Raw genomic sequence first — 7,542 nt, 5'->3', positions numbered from 1 at the left:
AAAACACTTTCTTAATACACTTCCTGCTTTAAATTAGGACAAAACATTTACCTATGAATTCTTTACAGTGATTACACAGGATTTAATGTCTAACCATGGTTCCCCTGTTTACAGAGTTCTCTATCATTGTTTTTCTTCAGCAACTTTTGTTTTCATCTGACAGGGTCTTAACCACACATCACAATCCAGGAAGGGTCTCGGACCTTCCCATATATTGGTTTGCAACACTTTGTTTTTTTGTTAATAAACTCCAGGATGTATGTGCTTAGACCAGTTTTTGTATGGGGGGATAAAGGTTTCACAATGTCCCTCATTCTCTCATACGGTAGCTTATTGTTTCCTTTTATGTCAGGCGCCCTTGCTTGAAATTAAGGGCTGTACTGTATGCTAATAATCTAATTGTTTCAGCCACAATATTTGGCGGTTTTTCTGGCTCCTGTTATTGTTTGGTTTCACTTATGACTCCTGACCTTTGTCAAACCTAACATCTCCTTAGTTTCCTACAGATTTCACAATGATTAAAAGCAAACTATAACTACAAAGCTTCTACCTATTAATTCTAAATACCTAACTTATAAGTAAAATTGGCAGGCAACCATTATAAACTCCATCCGGGATGCAGAAGAGCCACATACCAAAGTGCCGCAGAAGCACACAAAGCAGGATAAGAAAAAGGGGGCGCCGGAGGCATAGACCCAAAGGTCGCGAACCTCCCTTTCCCGCGGGACCTGGGCCAGGCCCAGGTCACCTTAGCAGGTTGCTACGCGGGCGACACCGTTGACGGCGTGGCAACAAAGTACTGGTTGAACTCCACAAGAAGAAAACATCCAACCCCATCCAAAAATGGGGCAATGAAAAGAACAGAAATTTTCTCAAAGAAGAAATCCGAATGGCAAAAAAACACATGAGAAAATGCTCTGCATCATTAATCATCAGGGAGATGCAGATCAAAACCACAATGAGATACCATCTCACACCTCAGAGACTGGCCCACATTCAAAAGAACAAAAGCAACCGATGCTGGCGCCGATGTAGTGAGAAAGGGACACTCCTTCACTGTTGGTGGGAATGCCGACTGGTTCAACCCTTTTGGAAAACAGTATGGACGATTCTCAAAAAATTAGAAATTGAGCTCCCATTTGACCCAGCAATACCACTCCTGGGAATATATCCCAGAGAGGCAAAAATGTATAGTCGAAGTGACATCTGCACTTGTTTGTTCATTGCAGCACTCTTTACAATAGCCAGAAACTGGAAGAAACCTGAATGCCCAAGAACAGATGACTGGTTAAAGAAACTTTGGTACATCTACACAATGGAGTACTATGTAGCTGTTAGAAAAGATGCAGTCATGAAATTTACATACAAGTGGTACAACATGGAAAGTATCATGCTAAGCGAAATGAGTCAGAAAGAGAGGGACAGCCATAGAAAGATTGCATTCATATGGGGGATATAAAGTAACAAAATATGAGATTAATACCCAAGAATAGCTGAGATCAGCACCAGGAAGATTACTCCATAGCTTAGAGACCAGCCGGGCATTCTAGGGGAAAGGCCAGCTCAGATAGAGAAGGGAGCACCAAATAAAGTGTGTTTGGAGGATCCCCCCAGGAGGGGAGATGCATGTTGAAAGTAGACTATGGACTGAACATGTTTGCCACTCAAAGCCTCTTTTGCAGACCACAACACCCAAAAGGAGAGAGAGAACACAAGGGATTGCCCTTCCACAGAGGCAGGGTGGGATGGGGGAGGGAGGGATATTATCCATGGTTGTGGAAAATGGGCACTGATGGAGGGATGGGTATTTGATCATTGTATAATCGAAACCCAAGCACAAAAAATTGTAAATCTAAAAAAAAAATAATGAATGTGATCAAAATAGAGAGAAAGTTAAGTGGAAATCATCTGCCTCACAGGCATGGGGAGGGGTGGGGTGGGGGGCATATATTGGGCTTCTTGGTGGTGGAAAATATATACTGGTGAAGGGACGGGTGTTTGATCATTGTATGACTGAGACTTAAACTTGAAAGTTTTGTAACTGTTCTCACGGTGATTCAACAAATAAATTTTAAAAAAATTTATGTGCTTGGGTTTCAATTATGCAATGACCAAATACCCATCCCTCCATCAGTGCCCATTTCCCACCACCACGGATCCCAGTATCCCTCCCACCCCCCATCCCCACCCCATCCCACCCTGCCTCTGTGGCAGGGCATTCCCTTTTGTTCTCTCTCTCTCATTGGGTGTTGTGGTTTGCAAAAGAGGCAATAGGTGACAATCATGTTTGATCTATAGTCTACTTTCAGCATGCTTCTCCCATCCTGGGAGGATCCTCCCAACACCTTTATTTGGTGTTCCCTTCTTTATCTGAGCTCCCTTTTCCCCTCGCATGTGTGGTTGGCCTCCAAGCCATGGAGTAAAATTCCTGGTACTAATCTCGGCCATTCTTGGGTGTTAGTCTCCTATTTTGTTACTTTACGTTCCCCAGATGAATGCAATCTTTCTATGAAAATCCATTTCTTATCCTACAGGAACTTACCCATAGCACTGATACACAGGTCCTCTGTCAGCAAGAGAGTTGCATCTTCTCTATGGGATTTCACATAGCCTCTTCTAAAAGTCCAGTCCCAAAACAATAATCCTCTCATGAAATTCTTATGTCTTGTGTTGTTGGTAGAATTCAGAAGCATGTATAACTACCACTGTGACTCAGTGGTATAATTCTCAAATTTGAAATACCTGAGATTCCACATTGATGGCAAATCTGGGTGGAATTAGTACCTTGAAATTCACTATCAACTGTCTTTTTGCCTTTCCTGACTAGACTAACACTCTTGACTGAGGTCAATTCACTAACTGATCTTTAACACTGGATATGAAATTGATACCAACTTGAAGAAAATCCCTCCTTTTGAACATTCTGAATTCTTACCTTGAGACTCCCATGTCATCTGCTAAACTTGGAAAGAACTTGAATGTTTTCAAAGCCTCTGGATATCGGCTCTTTAGCTGACCATTCAATATTTTTTTCTCTAATGTGATCACAAGAGGCTTCTCCCTGGTATAAAAAACAGCTAGTAACTCCTAAATTCAGTCAAAATAAGAATAATTACTGGAACAAAGAAAGGTACTTGTGTGTGTGTGTGTGTGTGTGTGTGTGTGTGTGTGGACAGCGGGGGCAGGGGGGTATTTGTAGTAGCAAGATGATGCTAGAATTTTTGTGGTTGGTGCAATGAGTCTAGTACATATATAGTATATTAAGCCTTACTTCTGATATTCTCTAATACTATAAACTAATGAAAATTCCTTTAAAAAGGAAAAGTTTAAAAAAATAAAATAAAAATGAAAAGTTTATTAAATAAGCCAATACAATAACTTTCATGTGCCTCATGGTAAAGTTCTAGAATTTCATCATATTTCCCAAATCTACTGCTCAAATAGATTTGGAAGATGGAAGCCACATGCTCAACCCCATGATATTCTTACTTCAAGTGCCCAACTACCAACTCAAGCTGTTCTCTGAACATTACATTTTTTAATAATATTGGACTAGAACTTAAAAGCTGAGACTCTCGTGTTTTATACTAAGGAATTATTAGTAAGTAAACAAAGAGATAAAGAGATAAAGTTTTGTACATGAAGACGAGGCCACTGTTTCATAAAAGCCGTGGCTCAAAATATCATGTAAGTAGCTGAATGTGCTGGTGGCTCTTGAAATTTGCTGAGAATAAATTTGAAATCATATTTCCATGGAAATAATTGCCTATCCCCTAGAGTAATGGTTCCAAACTTTTTCAAAGATCCTTTTTTGAATGCAAAAATATTTTTGTGAGAATGTCCACATGATGAGAAAAATGAAGGCTCTACACAAAAGACACACACAGATCTGCATTAATTCTACTTCCCCTCGGTAGTCTTGGTTCCACAAACTGACTTCTTCTGATCCTGTGTTGTTAGAGTCATGCAATTACCCAGAAATGACTATCCCTGTGCAAACTTCCCTGCAAACTTCCCAGAACATAGTTGCTGCTTGTATCAAGACTTCAGAAATAATCTGGTCTGCACGAGACTTACCTCTATCAAAAAACAATGATCCTCCATCATTTTTAGTCTTCATAGGTAGTCTACATTTGATGTTTTACAGCCTCTAAATTTGCCATTATAGATCTCTCTAATTAAATCTAAAAACCGTTCACCTTCTCAAGCATATGTTTGAATTGTGAGAATCCAGAGACTTCATGAAGGACCTTTCTATATGCAAATAACAAACGTGATAACTTATCATTCCCACCATTGGGATGATGATCCCCATAAATCTTTGCTGTACCACTGAACACGGCATTAAACCAGGCTTCTGGCCCATTGCATTGTGGGTGATAAGACTGCAGTTTTGCATTTAACCCCACTGCACTCTCCTAGAAAATTCATACCAGAGCAGAAAGAATCTTGGAAAGAAGCCCCCGAATAATAAACCATGCCAATGGCATCTAGCTCATAGGTAAGAGAACTCTCTATGTACCATGCTGATTCCAAAGCCTATGGAGCAGAACTTTTCACATCCTCACACCTACAGACCATCACCTGTCCTGCATGCCAGTCCAAAGACCAACCTGTCTACATCTGTGGACCAGCACAGTCTCAGGAACCAATGAAGAGCACTCCCTTAGTTGTCTTGGAAATGAGTATTTTGCCGTTCCAAGATGGGAGACATGATCCCCAAACCCTCTAGTCAACAGGTAAGGACTCATGTGCTCCCTTGTTCAGTCATTCTTCTTTCCCATTCCTGAGACTTCCTCACTACATATGTATCATTTCATTTCTACTCTTTTGGTCAGATAATCAAAGACATCTGGGATGGCATGAACTCAGGGAATCATCCATAGTGAATCTGTGAACCTCATAGCTGATTGCATGAAACTAGGCATGTCCAGTCTCCATAGCAGAAGACATTCTGGGCCGACCCCATGAGGCTTGGTCTCGACAGACCCAATCTGACTCCTTCTGGGGTGGTCGCATGGACTTGAGACAGTGTAATGAAATATGCCATGGTCCCCTTATGTTTTCCAAGTGGAAACTCCATTCAGGACAATTCATCTCCCTCATAATTCCATAGTCAGAAGAATCTCACAGAGCTCAGGGTGTGCCTCACAATCCCCCAGCTATTGAAGGACTCGACTCCCAGGAAAATTCTCCTTTACATACTACACGTGGTGAACCAACAAAAATAATGAGCATTTATTGCATAACACAATCATCTTACAAAGGCGCTTTCGTAAGGGTTTTATCAATGTTGATCCTTTGCCACATGACCCTGTTAGGTAAACTTTTCTGTAAAAACAAGAAAACTGCAACCATGAGTGGCTAAGGGACTTTCACACAATGGAGGCAAGATTACAACTGGGTAGTCAGATGCTTCCTAAGCCCCTTGAGATATAATCTCTTAGTGCTTCAGTTTCCTTATTTTACAAAATAATGCTTAATAAAAAAAATTATTTGCATTTCAGGACTTGTTAGAAATTTTCTTAGCATACATATTATATTATGTAGAATAGAATACATACATACACACAAGTGCTCTGGCACACAATCACTCAAAAAGTCATTGGTATCATTTTTGCTAAGGGAAATACAGGTGATTGTGGACAAAGATGAATCAGATGGTGAAACCCAGTCTTTGGAAGTGAGAAATTCTCAGCCTTTCACCTGGCTGAGAATCTCCATCTCCTTAAATGATCAGAAAACCAGTTGTGGTAGTAAAGGGTCCCATTCTCAAATATTTACAGTGGAACCTCCAAACCAATGAGGTTGAGAACTCTGCCTTGGATCCCAGCTACCTTTCTGTTCCTGGAGAAATTACCATATTCAAATCCTTTCACCTTTCACCTTTTTAACCTTTCGCCTCCCCCACAAACCCTGCAAGCCTGCCCCAGAAATATCTCCTGGGGCATTTCAAAATTTGATTCAAGCAACCAATGTAATACCTTGCTAAAATTAGCACAAGAAGATTAAAGACAGTATGTGTCAAAGCTGAAAAATTGGACAGGTGGAAAGTGACATTTCAGTGATATTCAAGCATTTTGGATTTTTCCATAGCACACCATGAAGTCAAAGCAGTCAGAGATCTGCATTTGCTAACCGCCCCCCCCCTCCTCAAATGTCAATTCAGAGTAGACCCACACAGACCAAGGAGCCACAAGAGTAATGAGCCCACCCACCCCCCCACCCGCTAAGTCCTAACAGCAGCTCCAGGCTTGAAGTACATGTAGGACTAATGACTGTATAGCCTAATTCTGCTTCTCCTTTGGGGGAACTGTATATCCTAAACTGAGCCCCCAAACTTAGGCCTGCCACATCCCAACCAGTGTTGAGTGTGACCAAGCCAACCTCAACAAATTTTCCCTTCTGGGAATTCAGCCTTCAGAGGGATGCACCAATGATGGGTGGATGGAGTCACACCATCTCCTAAGGCAAAGGACTTGGAGCAGGCAGGGATACAATTCAGTCCATAGCAAATGAAAAATCTACTTTTCCAGGGAATATATTACGCCTTCGGAAGACGTTAAGATAGGTGCAATCTACCTTAAAACACTCACACATGGACAGTGCACTATTGTGGTGTTATGTGACGTTAGCTCAAGCATGGGCAGCAGACTCGTGGAAAGTCTCTATCAGTCTTCTCGCCAGCAAACCTGCACACCAACCCTCTTCGACCAACCAAATTTCCATCGACATTCAAGAGCTATCTTATTCACATAGAGAAGGCCAGAAAACAACTGCTGTTGATTAAATTGTTGGTATTCAAGCCATGAGTCTGAATAAGATATCTTAGAAAATCCCCACGCTTCCAAAGTAGGATAGAATACCAAGTAAATAATACCATTAATATTTGATGTGTTCTAACTTAAATGTCCAGCAACTGACTGGGGAGAAATAAGTCCTAATGCTGTCACCTCACCTCTTGTGTTGGTGATCCTTCAGTACCATCACCCACAAGTCAGGGAACAGAGTACCCAGACTTGGATAAAAAAAAAAGTTCGTTTGGGGGGTGAAATAAAGAAGGGATATGCGGGCAGGATTTGATTTGAGACTTGCTCTCCTTTAACCGGCTGAGAATTCGCATCTCCCAAAAGCAACCTGAAAGTTTCTGACGATCCACAGGCCAGATCCCAAGCAGCTTAGAATATTAATGCTTATGTGTTGCTTTTAGTAGTAATCTGTATGTGTTTGTTATTGAAAGTGTTTGGGGAATAATTTGATTTATCGATGGATTTGATTGGTGATTCCAATAAAGTGAGCAATTTATTTTAGGCTTGATATTTTTAAAAACTTTTCAGAGAAGTTGGTTAAATTGTAAACAGCATTGGAATGCTTAAGATAACTTGATATTCACCATATCTAGAGTTTAATTTATTACATGAGCTACAGAGAGGAAATCAAATGTATTATATTTGCAAATGAAGTAAAAAAAATTTTTAAGAATTCAATTAAGTAAGTTGTAAACCAGGTAGATTATTTAAGGTAGTTCCAGTCTATCCAACT

This window comes from Sorex fumeus, unplaced genomic scaffold (assembly GCF_029834395.1).
Source record: "Sorex fumeus unplaced genomic scaffold, SorFum_2.1 ptg000264l, whole genome shotgun sequence".
Lineage (NCBI taxonomy): Eukaryota > Metazoa > Chordata > Mammalia > Eulipotyphla > Soricidae > Sorex > Sorex fumeus.
This window is presented reverse-complemented; position numbering follows the sequence as displayed.